This window comes from Terrapene carolina, unplaced genomic scaffold (assembly GCF_002925995.2).
Source record: "Terrapene carolina triunguis isolate 2854851 unplaced genomic scaffold, T_m_triunguis-2.0 Scaffold68, whole genome shotgun sequence".
Lineage (NCBI taxonomy): Eukaryota > Metazoa > Chordata > Testudines > Emydidae > Terrapene > Terrapene triunguis.
Window position 1 is genome coordinate 45,136,288 of NW_020664419.1, and position 27,245 is coordinate 45,163,532.

General features: G+C 42.8%; 1 protein-coding gene across 2 annotated transcripts in view; it reads left to right on the plus strand.

Moving 5' to 3' along the window:
• Positions 1–27,245, plus strand: part of IMMP2L (inner mitochondrial membrane peptidase subunit 2) — an 838,991-nt gene that overhangs the window by 127,055 nt on the left and 684,691 nt on the right. The gene's annotated exons all lie outside the window — the stretch shown is intronic.

Sequence of the window (27,245 nt, forward strand, 5' to 3'; positions counted from 1 at the left end):
TTATTATAATTTTAAAATATTTAATATATCTTGTTTTTCTAATATTGCAGCTTGTATATATGATGAAAAGTTTGAGAAGCATATTATAATCAGGATTTTAAAGTTTTTAAAAGCATTCAGCATTGGCCCAGCTATGCTTCCAGTGAAGTCAACGGTAAAACTCCCTTTAACTTAAATTGGAGTATTTAGGCCAATGCTGATGAGTGCTTTTGAAAATCCCACCCTTCACTATGAAAACAAGTAGTGTACTTTTGGCATCATCATATGTTGAATACATTGAGTATTCCAGTACTTGGTCCAAACGTAACACTACTATTTAATCGTTATTTATAACACCTCTGTTATTTCAGTTTTGGGGACTTTCATACAGCTTTGCTAGTGCACCTAAATCCTGATTTGGAGCACCTTTTCTAGTCCTGGCACCTTGGCCAACCCTCGGCTATATCAATACACATCAGTCCTGCCTTAAAATGTACCCAGTATAATAATGTACTTCATGAAATGGTGAGAATTCTTTTTAGTAGGAGTCTGAAGGGGTCACTCAGAGTATTAACAGCGATGTAGTCCTCTGAAAGCCACTGTGCTTTTTATTACAGCACAACCTGGAAATGCTAGCTGTCTCTTTGTTTGGACATAGTGCCTGTACCCTTTACACAGTCTATTCTGCTAAGTGCTATATCTGACATTTCAAGGAGCAGAGTTATACTCGGTGGAATGTAAGTCCAGAGGGAGGGAGCAGTGGGATAATTGAATGTTAAGCCCTTTCAAGATGGGCATTTCTATCCCTGAAGGCCTACTTAAGGTGAATAAAAGAATACTTAAAGTTGCAAATTTTCTACTTGGTGACTGAAAATAAGCTGTGCAAGCACACATGAGACCCACTAAACCATAGTTGCCAAAAAGCTGTGAAATTTCCACAAGCTCTAAATTTCTCATCAGGTCAGTGAGGCCGCTGATTGGGCATATATTATGTGGAGGGTTATTTTCCCCTCTTGTTCTTGAATTTTAACTGTGCTGAGTGCAGCTCCATTTCCTGTTATCAGTTTTTCATCATTCTTATATTGCAGACAGCCATTCAGTGTAAGATACTTATCAAGTTAGAGGAAGTGGTTTAAGTATTCTTTTGTTTGGTTTTATAAAGCGTAGGCTTTCTAAATGAATTCTGAACTTCCCATGTTGCCTACTGACAAATACTGTGCATAAGAAACTCATATTATTGTAGGTCACTGAATTCATTTTTAAAATGCCAATTGACATAATTCCTTTAGGGAATTATAAGTTGCAGTTCATATTATGGTCTAGTACAAATGTGGAAATTCATTGTTTTAGAAGGGATCTCATTTGTACTACAGAAGCAGCTTAACATGAATCAGGTGATGCCTTTCCAGCTTTTAAATACTACTAAATAGAAATAGCAGACTTACTGGAGTTTTCCACTGTCACTGCCTATCTAGCATTCATTAGAAATTTGGGATCACTTTCCTTACCTCTGGCACAGAGCTTCACTTGATCCTTGTATTTTGCATAAACAAAAGTGGAAGCTGAAGTACCCATAATGACCACAGCTGCTTAGTTCAAAATGAAAATTGGGGAACTAAATGCATGAAGAGAAATAGCAAAAGACAAGCTATCCAGAGATATTTGTGTAAAAGAGTGGCTTTTGATTGGAAAAGCTGTGGATACTATTGGTATTCATTATATCCTGCTGACATCTTGCACGCATTTAATTTCTGACAGATAGTCAAATATAGTGCTTGCTAGATGAGAGACGACAGTTAAGTAATAAAATTTGCTTTTGACTTTATTAGAGCAGTGCCCAGTAACACTGTTAAAGGTCTGTCAGCAATTCTATTATAAACCTCCATTTTCTGAAGCTTAAAAAATGGCTGTTTTTAATTGTAAAATTTTGAGGATTGATGTTTAACTTGCCAGCCTAAATGCACTTTCCCTTCTTGCCTGTACTTACCTGCTTCAGCCTATCATCCCCCATCAAAAAACCCCCAACCTCTTAGTAAATGTTGTGCTTTTAAATTAGAAGTCACGGGCATGATTCACCATGCTGTTAATCCAGTGTATTGCTGGTGTAATGTTAATCTTGTGTGCATGTGGGAGAGAGAGAGAGAGAGGGAGGACTATGGCAGCTGTTCAACACTGCACAGCAATTTGGAACAGAAAGGGACAACGCAAATTGTATCCAGTTGAAAACTAGAACTTGGCTAGGACTCCAGGGTTAACACATCTCATCTCGTGAAAAATGCTATGGGATCTTTAATAAACAAATGATGTGGCTTTACATTGTATGCCTTATCCTAGTAGTCCTCAACCTTTCCCATACCAGGATTTCTTTTTCTTGCCAGGTACCTCTGAGAATTCCCTCTTCTCTAGCCATGTCACCACTTTCATTTAGCAAAATAGGAAGGGTGGGGTGGTCGCAAGTCCCTGGTGCCTGTTTGAGAACCTTTGTCTTATCCAAAAGAAATAGTTTTCTTACACTATTTCTTCACTTATTTAAAACTAGCCAGGCTAAAACATTAGGTAATGGACAGCAGAGAACAGATCTACAGTGCCAGGGAGAAGGACTGAATGATGTAGCAGGTCTTCTCCAATTCCAGTTCCCATCTCTAATTTGTATGATTCTGTCCTTGAATAGTTAACATTCTTGTTGGCACATTCAGCAAAAAGGAAGGGCACTATTAATAATGGGCATTGCATTTTCATTTTATAGTCTGCTTTATAACTGAGATTACTCAATTTAAAAAGTTTTTTATTTTAGGTTTTGATTGCAGCACATTTAACAGCTACTGCTACTTAAACTTTTATAGCATCTTTGCATGCCAAGGCATTTCAGACCATTTTTATGTTAGCATTTAACAGGTGTTTCATTCAGCATAATTAATAATTATTTAAAATTGGCCTAAAGTCGGTTAAAGAAATATTTGCTCTCTCTCTGCTGCGCAGGCAGCGCAATGGTGATAGAAACCTCCTTTAATTCACTGTCGAGGATACCCCCAGCATGGAGGAGCCCCCAGCATATACAGAGATGGTGTTAGAACTGGCTCCTAGGTTGACTCTTTTCCTTTTGGGCCCTGGCACGGGGGTGGCAAGGGGTAAACTTAAGTGGGGAGGAGGAGAGGCCAGCATTTGATGAAGACCAGTAGTCCTCAGCTGCCATATGGTTTCTAGGGAACCATATTCAGCTGGTGAAAGTTAAAAGCAACCACCCCCACTGCCCCTGCAAAGCGGCTGTAACTTGTGCAGGAGATGGAGTTGTGTCAGAAAATCAGGTAGAGAATAATCGGCTCCCTGACAGTCCTCTTCCCTTGGTTGTGGAGATCAATAGGAAATAGAATTCTGCATAGCCAACACATAAGAAATCTAAAAATGATACATTTTATGAATGGTGATGTAAAAAGACATTAATAACCTGACTTTAGTTGATAACCAGGAAAGTAAGATGTCCATTAACTCAGAGGCGATTAGACCTTGTTTCTATGAAAGGTTTGTAAATCAGCATAACCTTATTACTAATACAAAACTTGACTAGCAAACTGTGCAGCTGGACCAATACAGGGATTACATGATTAAACCTTTTAACTGTAGTCAGAATTCTAGCTGCTGTAGTAATCAAATGTTGCTTACTAATGTTGCCTACTAATCAAATGAGTTGGATGCCAAGAAAAAGAATTACGATAATCTATTTGGGACAGTATAAAGGCATGGTCTAGAATCTCTTCATCATAAACGGAAAGAAAAGGCTGATAATAGTTCAGCGTTAGCAGCATTTAATATAAAACAACATTCATAGACATATGTGCCTCTTTGTCCTCCAAGAAGCTGATAAAATAGCAGAAGCAGATGATCTTCAAATAAAGCTGAATACTAACCTTTTTCATGCTGCTAGCCAGATTCCTACTAGTGGCTAAATTGTAGCTGTTTGAAAATGTTAAAGAAGTAGGCTCATTATTACAGTCCCCAGTGTATTCTATACTCGACAAAAAAGAAATTCCACTGAAGATTACAGTTGAATTACTGTTAAAGAGAACTGAATGCATTTAGCTGTAAAATAAAGAAATATTACTGCTCATGAGAACTCTGGCAAACTGTACATTACTGGGTTGCATGATCTTTTTCTTGTTTAGAAAGATTTGTAGCTATTTTAGATAGCATTGTAATGTAAATGCTCAATGGTGTAGTGCAATAATTGAATATATTTTGTGGTCCTAACGTTGTGTAGTTAAAACAGTTCTCCTGCAGAGATGGCTAAGTGATGTAGCAGTAATTTAAACTCAATAAGATCTGATAATGAGTAACTATATTGTTTTGTCTTGAGAATATTTCATAACATTTTAGTTGTAGTATTTTCAGCATAATTTTCTGCCAGTTTTCATGGGATGTTTCCTATGAAAATATTTTTAAAAGCAATATTGTATATTATACAGCTGTATAAAACTATATAAAAACAACAGCTGGGGTGTGTCTTTTGCAAAATTGAAGATGTGCTTATTTAGAAAGAAATGGTGATTGATTAGAGACATTTTCAAAGACTGCTAACCATTGTACAGTATGATAGTCTGATTTAGAATAGTTTCATTAGTTGCTATAATTTGTAGGCAGAAGCATGGTCTAATACTTAAAAGCAAAGCTCTGTGAGCCAGAAAGATCCTGGCTCTTTTTAATATATGTGGAACACTTGAATCCCTATATAACCTTGGGCAAGTTTATTAAACTGTTTTTGTCGGTCACATGAAAAACTCACCCTAGAAAGCATATTTGGGGTAGGGTGACTTTGAATGGAATTACTATAGGAGATTGCATACTCTGAATTATTAGTTGTGTTTTCCCTTCTGTTTCCTGCCACCTTTCTGGAAGAAATCCTAAACACTAGACTAAGAAAAAGCTGTAAAACATAATACATTGTAAAATCGTAGTGTACACAGGGAAAAATATAGTTTAATCTCTGTTTAGCTCATTGAGATGAACCCTAAACTGCCACCTGGGGTTTTCCTTGACCAGCTAAATCAAGATAAAACTACAGTTTACCCTGTTTACACTAGGATTGTACATGTTAATATCACATTGTAAAATCTCACCTTTTATAACTGTGGACATACCCAAAAAGAAGAGAGTGTAAAGACTTAATTGCTACAACACTAATTTAGTGTGGCAAAATCCCAAGGCCTCAGAATGAAACCATATTATAAAAATCTTTTCCCCGTTGTGTAAAACATGCATTGTGTATGCAAGTTTAGAAATGCTCACCATTTTCTATGATGTGATAATATACTGTATATACATTAGTTATCCATCTTGGAAACCTAGAGGCTTTTATTTTTTATATATATCTAAATCCATGAGAAACAGATCTGTAGAGTAGTTAATCTAATAGACTGTATTCAGCTCTTCTGTCTTTAAAAATCTGGGATAATTTTGAGGAACCTCAAATTTACTCCACTGTAGTGTTAGCTTTTTCACACTCAGGCACAAAAATAAGGTTATATGTGCTTTTTATATCTGAACTGAAAAGTAATTTCAGATAAAACTGTGCATTGTTAAAACACATTTGATAATTTATATTTTGATAAAAATTTGACCAGCCAAACAAAACACAGTTGTTAGTTGAAAGCAGCTTTTTAAAGAGGCATACTTATCAGCATGTAGCAAGGCAGCCAATCAGACACAAAGTGTCCTATAATTTAGTCCTTTTTTTATTGTGAAGAAACAAGATGCACTTATTTTGAAGATGACTTGAAGTGTGAAAAGTTGCCCCCTTGAGAGATTATAATTTAGGACATAGGCAGATATGGTCAGAGGAACCGAGCCAAAGGCCTGGTCTACACTATGAGTTTAATTCAAATTTAGCAGCGTTAAATCGAATTAACCCTGCACCCGTCCACACAACGAAGCCATTTATTTCGAAATAAAGGGCTCTTAAAATCGATTTCTGTACTCCTCCCCGACGAGCGGAGTAGCGCCAAAATCGATATTGTCATTTCGAATTAGGGTTAGTGTGGCCGCAATTTGATGGTATTGGCCTCCGGGAGCTATCCCACAGTGCACCATTGTGACTGCTCTGGACAGCAATCTGAACTTGGATGCACTGGCCAGGTAGACAGGAAAAGCCCCGCGAACATTTGAATTTCATTTCCTGTTTGCCCGGCACAGAAGAGCACAAGTGACCACAGAGAGCTCATCAGCACAGGTAACCATGCAGGCCGATAATCGAAAAAGAGCACCAGCATGGACCGTACGGGAGGTACTGGATCTGATCGCTATATGGGGAGAGGATTCAGTGCTAGCAGAACTTCGTTCGAAAAGACGAAATGCCAAAACTTTTGAAAAAATCTCCAAGGGCATGATGGAGAGAGGCCACAATAGGGACTCAGAGCAGTGCCGCCTGAAAGTCAAGGAGCTCAGACAAGCCTATCAGAAAACAAAGGAGGCAAACGGTCGCTCCGGGTCAGAGCCGCAGACATGCCGCTTCTACGCTGAGCTGCATGCAATTCTAGGGAGAGCCGCCACCACTACCCCACCTCTGACCGTGGATTCCGAGGCGGGGGTAATCTCATCAGCCACACTTGAGGATTCTGTGGACGGGGAAGAGGAGGAGGAGGAGGACGAGCTTGCGGAGAGCACACAGCACTCCGTTCTCCCCAACAGCCAGGATCTTTTTCTCAGCCTGACTGAAGTACTCTCCCAAGCCTCCCAAGCCAGTAGCCAAGACCATGATCCCATGGAAGGGACCTCAGGTGAGTTTACCTTTTAAAATATAAGACATGATTTAAAAGCAAGCGTTTTTTAATGATTAATTTGCCCTGAGGACTTGGGATGCATTCGCGGCCAGTACAGCTACTGGAAAAGTCTGTTAACGTGTCTGGGGATGGAGCGGAAATCCTCCAGGGACATCTCCCTGAAGCTCTCCTGGAGGTACTCCAAAAGCCTTTGCAGAAGGTTTCTGGGCAGTGCAGCCTTATTCCGTCCTCCATGGTAGGACACTTGACCACGCCATGCTAGTAGCAAGTAATCTGGTGTCATTGCATGACAAAGTCTGGCAGCGTATGGTCCCGGTGTTTGCTGGCATTCAAGCAACATCCGTTCTTTATCTCGCTGTGTAATCCTCAGGAGAGTGATATCGTTCATGGTAACCTGGTTGAAATACGGGAATTTAATTAAGGGGACAGAGGTGGCCATTCCTACTGGGCTGTTTGCCTGTGGCTGAAAAGAAATCCTTCCCTGCAGTTAGCCAAGTGCCGGGGGGCGGTGGGGGAGGGAATTGGCGCTGAGCTTTTCACCTTTGGCTAGCAGGGATCTTCCCTGATACCAGCCACGCGGTGGGGGGAGGGATAAAGCGATTATCCCAGAGAATTGGAGGGGGGGGTGTTAGTTTGTTTACTGCTGCTGAAGGTTAACAGGAAACCCGCAGCAGTCCACGGGCTTTGCTTGGTATGTGGGAAAGGAGGGCGCAGAAGCCAAAAGACAATGGCTTACCATGGCCGCATGCTCGCCGAATTCTGTTGCCCGGACCTGCGTCTGTGATCTCTAACACCAAAGCCACAGGCACTCAATATTAAGATGGAAAATGCGACCTTGTACTGAAATCACATGTGCTATGTAATGTGAATAGTGTTGTTCACCGTGAAAGAGTATAAGCATTGTTCTGTAAAATGTATCTTTTTAAAAACTTCTCTCCTTTTTTCCATCCCTCCAGCAGCTGCAAATTTTTCAAGCCTCCCTCCTCCATCCCGAAGGCTATCTCAGATAAGGCGGCGGAGAAAGAGGACGCGAGACGAGATGTTCTCGGAAATAATGGAATGCACCTGAAATGAAAGAGCACATTTGAATGAGTGGAAGGACACAGTATCTAAGTACAGGAAAGATGCCAGTGAACGTGAGGTCATGAGGGACGCTCGAGATGAGAGGTGGCAGGCTGCAACGCTGGGGCTGCTGCGTGATCAAACGGACATGCTCCGGCGTCTGGTGGAGCTTCAGGAACGGCAGCAGGATAACAGAGTGCCGCTGCAGCTGCTGTATTATCTCCCTCCCCCCTCCGCATGTTCCATAGCCTCCTTACCCAGACGTGTAAGAACATGGGGGGGAGGCTCCGTGCACCCTCCCAGTCCACCCCAGTGGACAGCCCAACGAAAAGGCTGTCATTATATTTAATTTTTTCAGTGGCCTTTTACTTCCCTCCTATCCTCCTCCCAAACCCCACCCGGGCTACCTTGTCGGTTCTCTCCCTATGTTTATAATCAATTAATAAAGAATACATGATTTTTAAATGATAGTGACTTTATTTCCTTTAAAAGCAAGCTGTGATTTAAGGGGAGGGTGGTTTGCTTACAGGGAATGAGTTAATCAAGGGGGCGGGTTTTCAACAAACAGAACTTTCACACCGTAGCCTGGCCAGTCATGAAACTGGTTTTCAAAGCTTCTCTGATGCGCAGCGCTTCCTGGTGTGATCTTCTAATCGCCCTGGTGTCTGGCTGCGCATAATCAGCAGCCAGGCGATTTGCCTCAGCCTCCCACCCCGCCATAAAGGTCTCCCCCTTACTCTCACAGAGATTGTGGAGCACACAGCAAGCAGCAATAACAATGGGGATATTGGTTTGGCTGAGGTCTGACCGAGTCAGTAACGAGTGCCAGCGACCTTTTAAACGTCCAAATGCACATTCTACCACCATTCTGCACTTGCTCAGCCTGTAGTTGAACAGCTCCTGACTCCTGTCCAGGCTGCCTGTGTATGGCTTCATGAGCCATGGCATTAGGGGGTAGGCTAGGACCCCCAAGGATAACTATTGGCATTTCAACATCCCCAACTGTTATTTTCTGGTCCGGGAAGTAAGTCCCTTGCTGCAGCCGTTTAAACAGAGTAGTGTTCCTGAAGACGCGAGCGTCATGAACCCTTCCCGGCCATCCCACGTTGATGTTGGTGAAACGTCCCTTGTGATCCACAAGTGCTTGCAGCACCATTGAAAAGTACCCCTTGCGGTTTATGTACTGGGTACCCTGGTGCTCCGGTGCCAAGATAGGGATATGGGTTCCATCTATCGCCCCACCACAGTTAGGGAATCCCATTGCAGCAAAGCCATCCACTATGACCTGCACATTTCCCAGAGTCACTACCTTTCATAGCAGCAGCTCAGTGATTGCTTTGGCTACTTGCATCACAGCAGCCCCCACAATAGATTTGCCCACTCCAAATTGATTCCCGACTGACCGGTAGCTGTCTGGCATTGCAAGCTTCCACAGGGCTATCGCCACTCGCTTCTCAACTGTGAGGGCTGCTTTCATCTTGGTATTCTGGCGCTTCAGGCAGGGGAAAACAAGTCACAAAGTTCCATGAAAGTGCCCTTACGCATGCGAAAGTTTCGCAGCCACTGGGAATCGTCCCACACTTGCAACACTATGTGGTCCCACCAGTCTGTGCTTGTTTCCCGGGCCCAGAATCGGCGTTCCACGGCTATAACCTGCCGCATTAATAGCATGATCTCCAAAGCACCGGGGCCCGCAGTTTGATAGAATTCCATGTCCTCATCACTCTCGCCGCCGCGCTGCCGTAGCCTACTCCTCGCCACCTGGTTTTGCAGGTTCTGGTTCAGCATAAACTGCACGATAACACGCGAGGTGTTTACAATGTTCATGACTGCTGTCTTGAGCTGAGGGGGCTCCATGCTTGCTGTGGTATGGCGTCTGCACTGTTCACCCAGGAAAAAGGCGCGAAACGGTTGTCTGCCGTTGCTTCCCTGGAGAGGGGGGAGGATGTACCCAGAACCACCCACGACAATGTTTTTGGCCCCATCAGGCATTGGGATCTCAACCCAGAATTCCAATGGGCGGAGGAGACTGCGGGAACTATGGGATAGCTACCCACAGTGCAATGCTCCGAAAATCGACGCTAGCCCCGGTACATGGACGCACACCGCCGAATTAATGTGCTTAGTGTGGCCGCATACATTCGACTTTATACAATCTGTTTCCAACATTCGAATTCTATAAATTCGGATTAATCCCATAGTGTAGACATACCCAGAGTTAAAAGCCTTTTCTGTGCTATTGCATCTGTAGCCATCCTCAAAGTACTTTCCATGTTAGGACACAGGCTCTCACATCCTGTGGGTAAATGTTATCTGTAGGAACCTCATTATATGTGGAAACATTACCTTATTCTGACAGTTCCCAACCACGAAGTACAAATTCTGCATTTCCTTCTCTTCTTTCAGTATTACATGTACAGTAGCCTTTGGTATTGAATTGTTTATTCTTTTTAAATGACTTAATTGTTGTAACATAAATCTACAAAATCTGGGAAATTAAAACATGCTACAACCAGGTCCTAGTTTTTTGCAGTAATTGCCATGTAAATCAGAGCCGGTCAAATAAATTCTGTTAAAACTCAGTAATTACATGCAGTTTTTTCTGTACTGTATTCTCCTCTAACCCATATTTTCTTCTCTTATCCTTCCTACCCACTCCTCCCCTTCCTCCTTTTCAGCTGCTGCTTAGCTCAGGTTAATAGAAATCATATGATTAACATCTATGGATAGCCATTCATAGGTTGACAACCCTAATAATTCTAGCTGCCCTTATTATACATGTCTTTGCTTCAACACAACATGCACCCTGAGGATTCGAGCTGAGCTAATATCTCACAGTGAATAATTTATTTGACAAATTTAGCCTCTTTCTGTTTGTGCAACATTTGCAAACAGATTGTGACTTACTTGAATTTATTCATTGTTGAAATTTGACATCTTTTTAATTTTATACTGTTGCGATTGCGCACCAAAAGTATTAAAAATTGTTTTGCTTAATTGTGATCAGCCAGTTATATCATATGGTACCGTTTCCTTTTTTCTGATTGGATGAGCACACAAGCTTGTTTAGCCTGAATATTACCATATTAGATTTTAAAATTTGGTTTCTATGGATAATTTTACTTGCTTTTTTAAAGTTTGGTTTTGATCAGTTCGATAAATATTTAAAAAATAAAAACATGAGATACAAAGTTCTCCAAAGTGCTTTAATATACAATTAATATTTGTTGACATTTCTTGTACATTTGACTCAGTTTGTTTGAAAATTAAGAACCTTGGATGATATGGAGCCAAGGACAGGGCACCAATAAAACACTTTAAAATTGGGTAATAATATTCCAGCAACTCTCTTCCCAGGCACCAGAGAAATCTACCTAACATTTCACCCTCTACCAGCCCACACACTTCCACTTCCAATGTCATTAACCTGCTTGTAAAAGACAATAGCACCTAACGTGTAAATGTTTTTCTTATTCTCTCTCCTCCCCTCCCCCCCCGCAACATAATCTTACAGAAAAGAATGTGAAAGGACATTTTTATGTGCCCTTGGGTCTAAAATCCCACCACCTATCAGACTGTATCCTGATTTTTTTTTTCTCACTGAGGTCTCCAGAAGAAGCCAATGTTGAACAAAATCAGCACCGTTTAAAAGGGCCACAACAGTTTGAGATGTTCAGTTTTTAGATGATCTCTGACTTAAAATGGTCCTCCATATGAAATAGCCCTAAGACAGCCTTGAGTATCAATATTGAGATGACCCAACATTCTAAACTACTTTAGCTATGACTCAGTCTAAAATTATATATTTAGTTTCCAGTTGCTGGAAATTGAACATTTGTGAATGCTTTACAAATAATAATGAATTAAGTCTCACAACACCATTGTGGAACACCATTGTACAGATGGCAAAATGGAGGCGTAGAGTTGTTAAGTATCTCGACCACGGTCACACTTGGAAGTCTGTCGCAGAGATTAGAATATATGGGTCTGCTTTTCAACAATGCTGAGCACCTGCATCTTCCATATTTCAATAGAAACCGCAGGTTATCAGTGTGTCAGAAAGTAAAATCTGTGTGTCTCCCAGCTAATGGGCCCATGCCTTAGCCACAAGACCAACCTTCCTCTCCTTTGATTCTGACATTGAGGTGTCCTGAATTCTGATATGCGGCATCTACAAATAGGATCAGTTCATTAAAGCACGTTACAGCCCTCACAGTGTTCTTAACCACCCTGGATTTAATCTGCTCTAGTAAACAAAATTAAAAATTTCAACATCCTCATTTTAACATTCAGAACTTCAAAAATACTGAATGAGTTTTCTTTAAACTTGGCTTGTTTGCTGGATCTCATTCAGATATACGAAGCAATGGCATGTGGACAAACTCTGATCAGCTGTTCGATTATCTGTTTTTTTTTCTGTTTTCTCTCCCTCCCCATCCAACAATGGAATGAAAAAAATTGGATAATCTGATTCTGTTGATCCTTTAAAAAAATAAGCTTGCCTCAAGGCAGAGACCAAACATGGAAAATTTCAGTCCAAAAGGAATTGTTTGGGAAAGTTATAAGCAACTGAAAAAGATGGGGTATGATGGAAGTTGCATTTCAGCCATAACTATGCATACATAATCTTTTACAAGGACTGCTGTTACCTAACACTTTGATGTCTTCTTTTCCCTTTGGCACCTCACAAATAGTCTTTGGCAGTACATAATGCAACACCACTGCCACCATTCCAATATATTAGGAAACTGGTTCAAATACCTATGCAAATAAGGCTATGTTTTATTATTAGGGAAGAAGACATGAAGACCTGATATTTTTTTGTAAAACTGGTTTAGCAAGTTAGTTTTGCCCTCTCGGGCAGTACTTTATTTCCTGTTTTTTTTTTTATTTTTGATGACATAATGCATTTTCATAATATACGAGGGGCAAACCAGATGCCTGATTTTTGGACTAGTTTACTGCTAATTAAAAGACTATTTTTTCTGTCACAAATTTACTAGTGAGTTTGTCAAAATATTCACTAGTTCAACAAGCTAAATTGGCCAGGAAAACTCGATTGGGTATTTTCCATTCCACGTAACTTTGGTGCTTATTTTTAAGAGTCATGGGAATAGCTGTTAGTATATGTATTGATTACTAGTCTGCTGTTAATGTAAGTCAGCTGTGTAGCAGAGTAATGATTCAGGAAGTTATATTTCAGTGTACTCAAATTTAAAGGGAGGAAAACCCCACCTGAACAATAGATCTGTTGAGTATTTTCATTTTGTTACAGGAATTCTTATTCTACTTCTTTGATGTATAATTTTGTCATTCTGCAAGAGTTCATAATAAATGTGTATCACAATCTGATATGATCATTATTTAACTGCAAACATGCATGAAAAGTCAAGAGATTCACAATCTGATTTCTCTCTAAAATTTTAGGTCACTCTGAGATTATTAGTCGTCTTATAACTTGGCTGTAAATGATATAATCTAACAAACAAAATACTATAAAGCTTGTTGGTACAGTAGTAGCTAAGTACTAAAGTAGTAAAGCCACTACAGCTGACTTCCCATATGAGCAAATAACTGGTTAAGATCAGCAGCAACCATGCCTAGGAAAAACAATATTGTCTTGATGAGAGGTGGTGCAATAAAATGTCATTCTTTGAGTTATTATCCCTATGGGTGCTCCACCTGAGAATGTGCGTGCACACATGCACTCTTGATCTGAGATTTTTAGCCAGCAGTGTCTATGGGTCTGTGCCGGCAACCTATAGATCCTTGTGCTTTGGTGCAAAGATATATGGGTGGGGAGGAGGTGCCGCTGCTGCTCCAGTTCCTTCTCAGCCATCTTCTGCTCCAGATGGAGCATTGGGTGTCTGCTGGTTAGCTCTACAGCTTTATTCTATTTTTCTCCTTTTGTAGTATTTCTTTTATTTAATTTTATTACTTGTGATCAGGGTCTCCTTCACCTTTGGTTTGTTTGCAGCCTTTTCTGGATCAGGTTATGCCAAAGACCCCTGGTTTCAAACCTTGTCATACCTTCCACACGTCGTGTCCCCTCAGCGATGGGCATTCCAGCTGTCTTGGAGAGTCCCATGTCCCATTGAAGTGCAAGGTCTGAGGGAAGACAGACTGAAGCACCTCCTCATGGAGCGCTCGCTGAAACCTGTGGGATCCGATTATCCCCATCCCAATACATCAGCCACACTGACTTATGAGGCCTCAGTAAGCAGAGACCATGGCCACCTTTGGACACTTTGAAGCATTAGAAGCATTCTAAAAGAAAAAGACTCCATTCTCCTGAGAGAGACTCCAAAAGGGGGGGGAAAAACAGTTTCCTCTTCTAAGGGATACCAAGAGAGAACACTCACCAATAGTGAAGCTGGAGTATCTGTCAGTGCACCCCCTAAAGACTTGATCTTCAGTACCAAGTCGGTTGCCAATCACACGTTGGCCACTAGTACTGACACAGCCCCCGGTACCTATCTCAGTAACTCCTCCATTGGATATAGGAGATGACGTCTTCTTCGATTCAGATATTTCAGTCCAGGACTCCATCATGCACCCATTCCAGCCCTCCTCCTTACAGGTGTTTCCAGAGGAGTAGACCCCAGAAATGAACTGTTATCCTCCATGTCAACCCTGGCACTAATATTCCCTTCTCCCAGTGCTCCATCACAATGGGCTTTTGGCTCCTTATGCTGACAAGTATTATAGGGTGCCCTGGTGCAAAAGCCAACAGACCACCAGCCACCAGTACTGGAGGAACCTGTCCAGAAGTGCATGAACTAGTGGTTGCGGAGGAGACATCGCAGTTCCACAAATCTTCCTCCTCCTCACCTGACAAGGCAGTTATGCCCCCACCACCATCCTATACAGATGAGTTCAGGGCTTTTCAAGACTTGATTAAAAAAAGAGTAGTAGAATCTCTACGGATCCCCTTGGAGGAAATACAAGAACTGCAACACTCCTTGGTGAATATTCTGCATACCTCCCTGACCGAGCAAGACTGTTTTGTCCTTAATGAAGCGTTACTCTCACCAGCCAATACAGTGTGGTAGACACTGCTACCATCCTGCCCACGTGCAAGAGGAATGACAAAAAGTATTATGTACTGTCTAAGGGTTTGGAATATTCTTTTTTCTCCCATTCCACCCAAAATTAATGTCCAAATTAATGGCAGGGAGTACTTGGGGCAGAGGGATACAGGGTTAAGCAGAGTGGGATCCCAAAGGCCAGTATGCTACCTGGCCAAATGGCAGAGATTGTGGGGGTGGGCGAAAGCAGATTCCTTGTACCACTAGCTAAAATCCATGTGGTTTGGAAAGTGTTTTGACTGTGGGGGTAATAGAACACCTCCTAATAGACCTGCTTTTTGGTAATGATTTTTTGCGTGTAGCTCAGGTTAAAGTATTTGCCTGCAGCAGGAGGGAGTTTTATGCTGGGACCCCCGAGGGAAAGGGTAAGGCCTCAGGAACTGCTGAGAGAATGGGAGTCTCCTTGATTCTTCTGTAGCAAGGGGAAGCCACATGCTTCCAGGTGGGAGGGTGGTTGAGACCAACTGCTGCACTGCAGCTGGAGGCAACACCACACCAGGGAGGGATGGGAGTGTAATGCCTGCCAGGGAGAGAACTGCCAACAGGTCGCAGCTGAACCAGAAATAAACCCGGATCTAGGGAGCATAGAGAAATGTTTCCCTGAGGAGAGTCCAGAGAAGGGGCAGGGGATCTCAGAAACCACTGAGGTGGGTGAGGATTCCTGTGACTCTGTAACACAGGGAAGCAGGGTGCTTCCAAGTATGGGAGAGCCTGAGACTAGCTCCTTTACAGCAGAAGGCAACATGCTCTAAGGCACAGGGGCAAGAGGTGTTGTCAGTGATTAAGGAAACTGTCCCAGTTGTTAGCTGGCAGAGTTTTGGAGATGAACAAGAGACAGAACCCTTCATAGGGAGCGCAGAGAAATGTGTCTTAGGAGAGGGCCCAGAGGAGGAAACGAGGGAAGGAATAGTGGGGGTACAAGAATGTCTCCTCACTAGTCACTTTGGGCAGGATGCCAAGGATGCTAGGAGGATGGCTGTGTCAGCATCTGTGCAGCTAGGCACTCAGCCTGTGGCCCCAGGTTTTGAGAAGGAACTGTGTAGCTGACCTCCTGGAGAGGAGGAGTCACACAGTTGACTTCTCAGGACAGAGAAAGGGGTGGCGGAGGGTACTCCAATCCAGGTCCCAATTTTTCAGGATGCTATTTCTGATAAGTTTTTGGAAAGTAATTGTGTCTCTTTAAATCAAGATGCAGCTCCAATGCCTGTGATAACAGAGGAGTTGGGACCAGGAAGCTGCCAGGTGGTAGTTTGCCAGAATACAAATGACCCAACTGACAGAGAAGGGGGTGTTCTCCCCCAGGCTGGTGAGACACACAAAGCAGTTATAGGAAAGCTGCTGGGAAAAGGTTAATCTGATCGAAGGGTAAACACACCTAGCCCAGGCCTGGTCTACACTAGGACTTTAATTCGGATTTAGCTGCGTTAATCCGAATTAACCCTTCACCCGTCCACACTACAGAGCCAGTTAATTCGAATTAAAGGGCACTTAAAATCGATTTCTGTACTCCACCTCGACGAGCGGAGTAACGCCTAAATCGATTTTGTTAATTCGAATTAGGGTTAGTGTGGCCGCACACCACCGAATTACTGTGTTTAAGTTAATGGGGTAGTGTGGCCGCACACCACCGAATTAATGTGGTTAAAAACCGAATTAAGGTGCTTAGTGTGGCCGCGCACAATCGAATTTATACAACCTGTTTCCCAAATTCGAATTATCTAAATTCGGATTAATCCTGTAGTGTAGACATACCCCCAGAGAGCACAGATCACAGCCCTGTAGGGGGTGGGGAAAGGCTCAGTGCTGGGAGGAGGAAACACAGGGTAACACCAAAAGGGGAGCTGGATTTTCTGCATATGTACAATCCTGGGGTTGGGACACCGCTCCCCAAAGGGCTGGCCAATGTGCAGGATCCGCCTGAACACAGATCTTGCCAGGCCGTGAGGCACCAAAATTCCAGAAACATTAAATTAAGAGCCCACACAGAGGGGAACATTGAAGGGAAGGAAAAGCCAGTGACTGATTACATGGGAGAGAGTCAAAGACACCATTGGTAATGAACAAACTAACCTCAAACTAGAATATCTGAACAGAGGGCATGGATTCATAAAGATACTTGTAAATGCACATCTAAGATTAAAATTTAGGTATTAATGTTAAGTTTTGGTGATAAGAATTTTGACATGGATGTTAAACCTTATGATAATGCTACTTTTCAATTAATACCTCTAAACAGGTTTAAAGCTTATCACAGCAGAGAAACCATAAAAAACCTGGTGTGCTGTGTGTGAATGGGGAAACTGAGGCACACTGCCTCCGGGCCTTAATGACTGGATGCCAAAAGAACTATAACGCTAACTGCCTTTGAGATAGTCAGTAACTGATGATGGGCGATCACTCGTTGATTATCTTCCATGGGAGTATGGGTCCTCAGGTGGCTAATAAGGCCAGACCTTGAACCACAAGTTCTATTGCAGTGAGGGCAGATGTTTTCAGGCTCAGCAGGAGGCTGTTGACCATGACTGGAAGCCAGTATCTCCTTCCTTCTGCACCTCTTGTCCCCTTCAGTTTGTCGGCGAGCAAGTTCAAAATGCAGGGGACCATCACGTAGGACTTCACTCCATTTTAAGCGACCCTTGGCAAGTGTCCCCCAAGTGTCAATGTCAGTATTACACTTTTTTAGGTTGTCCTTCAGTACGTCCTTATATTGCTTCTGTTGTCCACCCATGTTACGATACCCTTCTTTCAGCTGAGAGAACAGGACCTGTTTTGGGAGGCAATGGTCTGGCATCTGGACAATGTGACCAGTCCAGCGGAATTGCTGATGGATGATCATTGCCTCGATACTGGTGGTCTTTGCCTCTTCCAGGACACTAATATTGGTGCGCCTGTCTTCCCATTTGATCTTCAGAATCTTACGAAGGCAGCGTTGATGGTGCCTTTAAAGTGGTGTCTATAGGTTGTCCATGTTTCGGACCCATACAACAATGTTGGGAGAATAATGGCTTGATAAACAAGAAGCTTGGTGTCTGTTCGAATGTTGTCATCTTCAAAAACCCTGTGCTGTAAACGAGAAAAAGCTACGCTGGCACAGCTCAGGCGATGTTGAATTTCTGCATCAATATCTGCCTTGGATGAAAGATGACTTCCAAGGTAGAGGTAATGATCGACATTCTCCAATGCCACTCCATTGATTTTGATAGATGGAGCATGTAATACCTCATTTGGAGAGGGCTGATAGAGTATTTTAGTCTTCTTGATATTAAGAGTGAGACCAAGACATGCGTAAGCATAGGCAAACACATTCAAGATAGTTTGAAGATCTTTCTCAGAGTGGGCAAAGATTGCGTTATCATCAGCATACTGAAGTTCCACAATAGATGTTGTTGAGATCTTACTCTTGGCTTTCAGCTTGCTAAGCCTGAATGGGTTTCTGTCCATTCTGTAAATAATTTCAACACCAGCTGTAAACTTCCCAGCAACTAGGTAAAGAATGACAGCGATAAAAACCGCAAACATGGTTGGAGCGATGATACGGCCCTGTTTTACTCCTGTTTGTACTTTGAAAGGTTTGCTCTGGGAGCCAGTGCTGCTCAGAACAGTCACTTTCATGTTATCATGAAGCAATTTTAGGACATTGATGTATTTATCAGGACATCCAATCTTAGAGAGTACAGTCCAGAGGGCCTGGCGATTCACTGAATCAAAGGCTTTAGTTAAATCAATAAAAGCCATGTACAGTGGTTGGTTTTGCTCCTGACACTTTTCTTGCAGCTGCCATGCTGTGAAGATCATATCTGCAATTCCACAACATGGTCGGAAACCACTCTGTGACTCTAGTAAAATTTCTTCTCACAGGGGCAGAAGGTGAGTTGCAAGGATCCGCACCAGAACTTTGCCTACAATGGCTAGGAGGGAGATACCACAATAATTTCCACAATCCGCTTTATCCCCTTTCTTGAAGATGGTGACAATCAGGGCATCCCTCATTTCACTGGGTATCACCTCCTTTATCCAGATTTTAAGGATAAGCAGGTAAAGCTGCCGAATTAGCTCTGGTCCACCGTCTTTAAAGATTTCAGCAGTTATCCCATCTAGACCTGCTGCCTTGTTGTTCTTCATCTGCTTGGTGGCATTGTGTACCTCATACAAATTAGGAGGGTCTCCAAGTTCATCCCTAAATGGTCGTTGAGAGATTTGCTCAAGGACTTCATCTGCAACCATAGAATTACGGTTAAGGAGATCTTCAAAATGTTCTTTCCAGCCAGAATTAATGGCTTTGTTGTCCTTCAGAAGTGTGGTTCCATCCTTAGAGCGAAGAGGATTCATACCATGGCAAATTGGCCCATAAAAAGCCTTGCTGGCTCTAAAGAAACCACATGTATTGTGGATGTCCGTGAGATGTTGGAGTTCTTGCGCTTTCTCAGTCCACCATTTGGTCTTGAGTTGTCTGGGTTTATATTGGACTTCCGCCGTTGCCTTGGCATGGGCTTCTCTCTTTATATTACAATTTGTCATTCTGCCAAGCATGAAATGCCATTCTCTTCTCATTAATGAGTTGCTCAATTTCAGCATCATTCTCATCAAACCAGTCCTGATGTTTTCTGGTTTGGTAGCCTATGGTTTCCTCACAGGCATTGATGATTAATGCTTTCAACTGGCTCTAGTGTTCCTCAGTTTCTTCCGGAAACTCTGATGGGAGCTTTTCTTCTAAGACTGCTTGGAAGTGGTTACACTTAATAGGGTCCTTCAAATCTTGAATCTTCAACTTGCGCCTGATCTGCTTCTTTTGCAGCCTCCATTTGGGAGCAATCTTAATTTTCGTTGTGGATCGAATAAGCCGATAATCAGTCCAGCAGTCATCAGCACTTGTCATTGCTCTTGTGAGAAGTACATCACTACGATCTCGGGCACGAACTATAATGTAGTCGAGGAGATGCCAGTGCTTTGACCGTGGGTGTCTCCAAGATGTTTTGAACTTTTCCTTTTGTCAGACGAGAGTGTTCGTAATAATAAGTTCATGTTCAGCAGACTTGGTCAGGAGCAGAATTCCATTTGAATTGCTTTTGCCAACTCCTTCTTTCCCGATTGTTCCCTTCCACAGGTCTGAGTCTCGTCCCACACGTGCATTGAAATCCCCCAGAAGGATGAACTTGTCTTCTGTAGGAGTCTCCGATAAAATGGTTTCCAACTGAGAATAAAAATCTTCCTTTACATTCACATTGGCATCCAGTGTTGGTGCATAGGCGCTCACAATAGTTGCCTGTTGATTTTTGGTGAGCCTCAATCGGAGTGTCATAAACGGCTCATTGATGCCAACTAGTACCTCAGAGAGGCACCTTATGAGCTTGTTCTTTATAGTAAAGCACACTCTATGCAATCGGGGTTCATCTATAGATTTTCCCTTCCAGAAATAGGTGTATCCTCCTTTCTCCTCCCTCTCCTGTCCTTCATCAGCTCTTCTAGTTTCGGACAAAGCAGCAATATCGATGTTAAACCGACTCAATTCACGAGCAATAATGGCTGTACGTCGCTCTGGTCGGTCACTGTTTGAGTTGTCCATCAGGTTACGTACATTCCAAGTTCCAAAGTTGAAGAGTTTCTTACATTTTCGACCGCTGAGGTGGTGATCCTGCTGGATGCGGCTATCCAGCCAGGAAAAACAGAGGCAAGACTATTTTTAGGGTACTTTTTCTAACCCCCTCCTCATGTGGGGTGAGCAGAGTGGATCCTTAAAAGGATTGCTCAGATGTGGGTGCAGCTGCCGAGATGCTCGCCTCAATCCGCGAGCAAGACGACTGTATCACACACCCACTGCCTGTGTGTCGGACTGTAAGTAGGAACTTCCAGATTTCATTGTCCTGTTCCCGTCGCTACTCGCCACTGGACTTTTGACTTGTGCAATGTTATTTTTACCAAAAACTGGCTGAAGGGCAATCTAAGCATCTAAGTTTGTAAGGGCATTGAAAGTGTTAAGATCAGCTTAGAATGTGTTTTGCTTTTATTTCATTTGACCAAATCCGACTTGTTATGCTTTCACTTATAATCACTTAAAATCTATCTTTGTAGTTAATAAATCTGTTTGTTTGTTCTACTGGAAGCAGTGCATTTGGTTTAAAGCATGTCAGAGACTCCCCTTGGGATAACAAGCCTGGTGCATATCAATGTCTTTGTTAAATTGATGAATTCATATAAGCTTGCCGTGTCCAGCGGGCATAACTGGACACTGCAAGACGGAGGTGTCTGGGACCGGAGATATTGGTTAGTGTCGTTTGGTTGCACAATCCAAGGAGCAGCTTATATGCCAGAGGCCGTGCGTGAACAGCCCAGGAGTAGGGGTTCTCACAGCAGAGCAGGGTAAGCCTGGCTCCCAGAGTCGAGGATTGGAGTGACCTAGCAGATCACCAGTCCAAATAACACCAGAGGGCAACATCACACTTCACACAAAGATCACAGATAAGGGAAAATAGAATTTTTGTAAGTATATTAAATATGTCTAAGTGCACTCATTGCCTTAATCTGGAGTTTTGTGGCCGTGTCTAATTGTTAAATTATACCAGCAGCCAAAGTAGGTTGGGAACTTACACAGCAGTTACTCAAAAGAGTCAGTACCTGCTCATACAAACAGAAAGATTTGTGTCATACTTGTTTTTTCTTTTGCAAGGCTTTAATTTACTAGGCTGTTGTGAACTGATAAAAACTGATTTTTGTACTGTGTTGTGAAATTGAGTGGCTTTATATTTGTTGGTGGAAGAGTAATAAAGTGTGGGACAAGGTAACCATTACAATTTGTAGAAGCAAATAAATATACTGTCAGTGTTATAATAAAGGCTACAAGCAGTAAAGATGACTTATGCAGAAGATTCTTGCAACAATAGAGTGTTGTTTTTCTGGAATCTAACACAGGTAAAGATGTTGACAGTGCAAGTATTGATGAGATTACTTGTAGGTGTTAATTGGCCAGCATTGTGATTGGGTTCAACTGAAATGTTAGAATTTTAAGTATATTTGTATTTAATAGGTAATATATTTTAAAATAGTATTTCACTGAATTAACACTGACACATTCCAACTAAAAGTGGTTTGTACAGTTGTCTAATCTTTAAAAGATCTTGCCATCATTATATACTTTGTTCCTGTCTGATCTGTAGTGATAAGAAATCATTGGTCAGTGTGCCCAACACAGAAATATCCAAGTAGGGGTAGGGAACATATGTACAGTCCCTTCTGAATTGTTTCATTAGGTTACAGCCTGCAAATCTTTGGATCTTTTGAGCTCTTCCTGAGGTACAGGGACATTCCTGCTGATTCTGAGCCCTCCTGGCCTCTGCAACAATTTGACAGGCAATGCAGCTCTGTTGGATCCCCATGAGCAGAAAGGGTTCTGCAGTCTGGCTGTATTAAGTGTTAGCATTGCTGCTGGGTGTCAGGGAATCAATGTGTGCTTGGCCTTCCTCATGCCTGGGTGCCCAGGCACATACAGCCCTTTATGATATCCCAGAAAGGAGCCAGTTCTGGGAAGAGGGGAACCTTTTCAAGTGTGGATCTCATCTGAGGGGCACAGTCTGATCCCAAGACTACAAATTGCTAATCTCCATCTTCCAGCTCATTCTCAGTTGGTTGAGTGAGAGGGGAATCTTGCAATGTGCAGGACATAGTGGATGGAATTGTAGCAATGAGGTTCCCAAGCTGTGGTGGGACAATAGATCACATGCATGTCCATATTTTGGCACCTGATCATCTTGCCACAGAGTACATCAACAGAAAGAGCTACTTTTCTGTGGTTATGCAAGCACTGGTGGATCACCAGGGATGCTTCACCAAAATGTTGGCTGGCGAGGGAAGGTGCATGATGCTCGCATCTTTAAGAACACAGGACTGTTCAGAAAGATACAAGCAGGGACTTTCTTTCCTGACCAACGGATTACCATTGGCAATGTTGAAAAGCCAATAGTAATCCTTGGGGACCCCGCCTACACCTTGCTCCCCTGGCTCATGAAGTCATACTCTAGCCACCTCAACGGCTCCAAGGAAAGATTGAACTATTGGGTTAGCAAGTGCAGAATGACATTTGAATGTGCTTTTGGTAGACTGAAAGACCGGTAGTGTTTATTTACAAGATTGGATTGCAGTGAAAAAACATCCCAATGGTTATAGCTGCCTGCTGTTCCTGCATAATAACTTGTGAAGCAAAGGGGGGAAAAGTTGCTACCACAGTGGAGATGGAGCGACTATCTATTGAGTGTGAACAGCCATACACAAGAGCTATTATGAGAACTCTAGGTGGAGCTATACGGCTCAGGGAGGTTTTGAAAGAGCAGTGAGCCACAGTAATTTGTTGTAAACTGTGCTTTACCTGGCCCTGCTGTTTTGGGGCCTGTTAGGAATTGTGTGGTGCTTGCTGTACATCTATAAATATAACACTATCAGTGCACCTATTAATTTTTCAGTGCTTGCTGTACATTTATGATTATTACACTGTGTTTGTTACTGATCCTATATGTGGTGTCATACTGTACAGCAACAAGGAAATTTTCAGAACTGTTAGGTGCTCTGCAGTATATAATGCGAACAAGTAGAGAGGAATTATTTTACAAATAATAGAATTTTATTCAGTGCAAAGAAAACTCTGTGTAATTTAAAAGCAAATACACCTCTACCCCGATAGAACGCGACCCGATATAACACGAATTCGAATATAATGCAGTAAAGCAGCGGGGAGCCCCGGGCCCTTTAAAGCGTCACCCGAGCCCCGCTGCTTTACCGCATTATATCCGAATTAGTGTGGAGCCCCGGGCCCTTTAAATCCCCACCTGAGCCCCACTGCCAGAGCTCCGGCGGTGATTTAAAGGGACCGGGGCTCCCCACAGCAGCTGGAGCACCGGGCCCTTTAAATCCCCACCGGTGGTCCGGCAGCCGGGCTTGGGTGGTGATTTAAAGGGCTAGAGGCTCCAGCCGCTGCGGGGAGCCCCGGGCCCTTTAAATCCCCGACCGAGCCCAGCTGCCAGAGCTCCGGCGGTGATTTAAAGGGCCCAGGGCTCCCTGCAGTGGCTGGAGCACCGGGCCCTTTAAATCACCACTGGGGAAGCCGGTCCACTCCGGCACGGCGTACCAGCCCGAACAGATATAATGCGGTCTCACCTATAAGGCGGTGAGATTTTTTGGCTCCCGAGGACTGCGTTATATCAGGGTAGAGGTGTACACTAAAAATGTAATATATTATTGGCACAGAACTTAACAAGGGGAAAGAACATTCATGTCCATTTTTAACTTCACATACAGTAACCATGTTCACAGGTCAGTGTATGGGAACCTTGGTTGGCCTTAATGTCCCCCAGGGGAGTGGTAGGGGTAGGGATGTGGCCCTGATGCCATGTGGAATGTTAAGGTGGTGTGTGTAGGGAGGTGCTGTAATAGCGTCCTCTCTGGATTGCAAAGGAAGGCAAGCTCATGATTGTTGAACATGTAGGTTCACAAGAGTCTGCAGCATCTGTGTTTGCTGTCAGATAAGTCCCATTACGTCCAATACATCTCCCTCTTCATTTCCTGCTGAGACTCCAGAGCCTTTCTCCTGTCTGCTCTTCCCTTCTCCAGGCTGTCTGTAGTGTTCACCCTCTAGACCCTTTGCTCTTGGTCTGATGCAGCACTGGCTTTTAGGATCTCATTGAAGATGTCATCCCATGTCCTCTTTTTTTCTCCTCTTTATTTGGCTCTGATGTTCCATGGGTTTGGAAGGTTGTAACGGTAGCAGCATAGATAAAACACACATAGGTACCATTGTCAATATAGTCACAACAGAAAGTGAAAGTTAAGATTCAGAACTTTTTTCCCGTGCTCCCCAAAAGTTTTAAACAAGTGTTTGTGCACTGTGCCACTCACTGCACCAGCCAGAGTGAGTTATGGGCCTGCTTGGTCCTGATTGGCTGCCTCCTTGAGCCCTTCTCTGATTGGCTGCCTCCTGCGCAGCCTCCCTAAGGTTCTGTTAACCCCTTAGAGCCTAGTGTGGGGCAGGTGCCCCACCACAGTGACACAAAAAGAGACACATGCACCCCCACTGACTCTAATGGGCTTGGAGTGATTTGAGTGCCCTCGAATTGCTCTGCAGAAGGATTTTCACACCTGCTTCTCAGAGTCTTTAGCACATGTGATTGGTTTTGGAACTAAGTTAATAATTATTGTTGTGTCTATGGATGATAGGATGAACCTGAAGCTTTTCGTGTAAGGGGTGGGGGGATCAGTTGGTCTCTTCTCCCTTTGTGTTGTGTCTTTTGGGCTTGGTTTAGCTGATGGTCAGAGTCTTTCACTTCTCTTTCTCTGGATAGCCGGTTCAAGGAAGAGAGCAGGATACAACTTTTTATGTTGTGCCTCCCCCTTTCTTCCATGTGGTTAGGGTCTTTTGTAGGGAACAGAGTCCCTTTACTCTGTTGCAGTGGACACTCTAAAATCTTCAAAGGCCAGTTAGCTGTAATTTGATGTCAGCTAGTGGCCTGACATCTTGATCTTGGAGTCACATGAAAGATTCCAGCTCAGTGTGTACGTGTCTGGAACACTTAGTTGATAACAACAAACCGATGTCTCTCAAAAGTAGGATGCAAGAGGGAGCTATGTGATACGTTGTGTCTTTAATTGATTAATGATTTGCAGAATTCGCATGTCCACTCATTTCCAATGGTACTGGGAAAGTAAATGTAAGAGGAGGGGGCGAAGTCCAGAGCAAGTGAATGAATTTACCTTCATAACCTTTTGCTTACAAGCCAGAAAGCTGCTTCAAACTTCTCCCAGTAATGCTAACTTTCATTAAACATTTGGCCAACTAAAGATACTCAGACCTAAATCCAAATACGGCTTATGTTTCCTTACACATGGCACAAAAGGAGAATGTGGTGGGTAGGAGACTGAGGGTATATCTATGCTGGAAAAAAAAAAAGCAGCAGTGACTCTCAGAGCCTAAACCAAGTGACTCTCGCTTGCAAGGCTCATGCTATGGGGTAAAACTAGCAGCACATGTTTCTGCTTAGAATGAGTATCTGAGACCCTCCCCCACTGCCAGGTTTCAGAGCCGGGACTTGAGCTGGAGTGGGAATGTCTATACTGCTATTTATAGCCAACAGCCTGAGTCAATTGACCCGGCCTCTGAGACTCAGTGCTGAGGGTTTTTCTTTGCAGTTTAGACATACCCTGTGAGGGAGATACAGGAGGCAAGTGATGATTAGATTTACGTAGGGGACAGGAGAATGTGAGAGAGCATGGAAGGAAAATATAAGTATCTTGTCTAGGTATGAAGAGCGCTGCAGTGCTAGAAAGGAAACTCCCCATACCCTAGGGATAGGAGTGTGTGAGTGGTGGGTAAGCCTGCATTTTTGTTTGTGTATTTAAGATGGACTATAGAGCCTGAGATGCTGGGAGCTTTCCCTAAAGATGAAAAAAAAAATTAGAAGACAGGTGGAAAGCATGATGTATTTTTTTTTAATATTATGGTTTTTAAGCCCATCTCATGATTTTGTCAGTTTGACTTATGATGATTGAACTCTTGGGGCTGATAATAACTGAGTATCCATCCATATCTTGACCATTCGGTATGTTGGAAGGTGGCATTACTCTTTGTATGTCAGGTAGAAGCAGGAAATAGAGCTTGTAATGGGTATGTAAAACTCAGGATAGTCATAGAACTATTGGAATGGTTGGCATGTATTGGTCCCTACCATGAGAATTAGAAGTAGTTAAGAGGATGGAAGATGAATAAAAACTCAGCATGCTTCCAAATTACATGTCACAACTAAAAGTCTTAAAAAGTGATTTACATCTTTGGTAAAAGACTAAAACCAAACTGGTCATCCCCTCAGAAAAGACATCCATGCTGTTCCATTACGCTTAATTATTTAAAATATATAAGACCTGGTTGCTGATTGATATTTTCTCACTTTTGCACAACATATCGAATGGGTCAGGGTTAGTTTTTATTGTCAAATTTAGAGGTCAAAATTAATTTTAACTATAGCAAATGTGTGACAAATGACCTCTTAAATCCTTTGCCTCTCTTTGATTTTAAAAATCATTTGAAAATGTATATTCTTCCAGTGCTTGATGCTCACACAAACCTATTTGCCTGAAGCAATGGTAGAAAATAACAAATCAATACTGTAGGACTGTTTCAACCTTTTTGATACCAGGGACTGGCTTACTGCCTTCTAAACTGTGTCAGGGAGATCTCAGGGACCGGCTCCGGTCCATGGATTGGTTGTTGAGAAACACTACTGTAGGATACGTGGTTGCTATTATATGTGGTTGGACATACACAGTTTTGTTACAGTGTAAAAGAACAATCCTGGAGAGAAACTGAATGTTA